At 39.3% G+C, this 1283-nt stretch overlaps 1 non-coding gene across 1 annotated transcript; it reads right to left on the bottom strand.

Moving 5' to 3' along the window:
• Positions 1-922: 922 nt before the first annotated feature.
• LOC148580635 (small nucleolar RNA R71) lies at positions 923-1029 on the bottom strand. The gene has a single exon (XR_015896270.1). It is a non-coding gene; the product is annotated as a small nucleolar RNA R71 (small nucleolar RNA).
• Positions 1030-1283: the final 254 nt, after the last annotated feature.

A 1283-nucleotide genomic window follows, 5' to 3' on the forward strand; every position in this document is an offset into this window, starting at 1 on the left:
GTTATTACTTGACGATAATTTTGGTGTGCTTGCTAAAAGAACGGATTCATCAATTTTTGTATGGGGAGTGAATTCCATTCATCAAGTTTTATGGCGACGTTGACGGGGATTGGTTTGATTTTGACAATGACTAAATTGATTGGAGAACTAGATTAAGCAATTTAATTACCTTGCTATTTTTTTTAGTCCTTCAATTTTTCTTGCTATTTTGTTTTCTTTTTACTTTGATTAATTTTGTCATTCATTGTTCATATTTCCATTCTTCTAACTGATTGATTAATTGCATCAACCAAGCTAACCACTAATATTGACAAGAGTGATTCCTTCACTTGCCCTCTGCTTGCCATTTGTTGAATGTATGACAGGTAGAAGGGAAGAAACTTCATCCTCCTTCGATAGTAAACCTGAGAGGACCCTCCTGAGATTAAGGAAAGAGGCAATAGGCAAAGGCATAGTTGGAGAGGAAGTAGTGGAGGAAGATCTGAGAACCACTATAGAGGAAGAGGTATATAACAATGTTGGAGAGGATACTGGCAATCATGTTGGACAAGAGAGGAGAGTCTTAGGCTCCTACATCAACCCAAATCTAGGAAACTGTGGCAGCAGCATTCTGAAGCCAACAATCTATGCTAACAATTTTGAGTTGAAACCTTAACTCATCACACTTGTCCAGAATAATTGTTCATGAGGAGAAGGTGCTCAAGAGGACCCAAACCAACATCTTACTACATTCTTGAGGATCTATGACACTGTAAAGTCTAATGGTGTACACTCTGACACCTACAAGCTACCTTTGTTCCCTTTCTCACTCAAAGATAAGGAAGCAAAGTGGCTGGAAGCATTTCCCAAGGAGAGCTTAACTACATGGGATGATGTTGTGAACGAGTTTTTAGCAAGATTCTACCCTCCACAGAGAGTCAATAGACTAAGAGCCGAGGTGCAAACTTTCAGACAGCAAGATGGTGAAACACTTTATGAGGCCTGGGAGAGGTTCAAAGATTTGACAAGGAAATGTCCACCGGATATATTCAATGAGTGGGTAGAACTACACATCTTCTATGAAGGGCTATTATATGAGTCAAAGCAATCAGTAGATCATTCTTCAGGAGGCTCACTCAACAAGAAGAAAACCATTAAAGAAGCCATAGATGTCATAGAGACGGTGGCTGAGAATGAGTATTTCTATGCTTCAGATAGAACTCAAAAGAGAGGAGTAATAGAGCTCAATTCCATGGATACCTTGTTAGCCCAAAACAAAGTGATCACTGCACAACTAACAGCTT

Source organism: Arachis ipaensis, chromosome B10 (assembly GCF_059453495.1).
Source record: "Arachis ipaensis isolate K30076 ecotype BB chromosome B10, ASM5945349v1, whole genome shotgun sequence".
Lineage (NCBI taxonomy): Eukaryota > Viridiplantae > Streptophyta > Magnoliopsida > Fabales > Fabaceae > Arachis > Arachis ipaensis.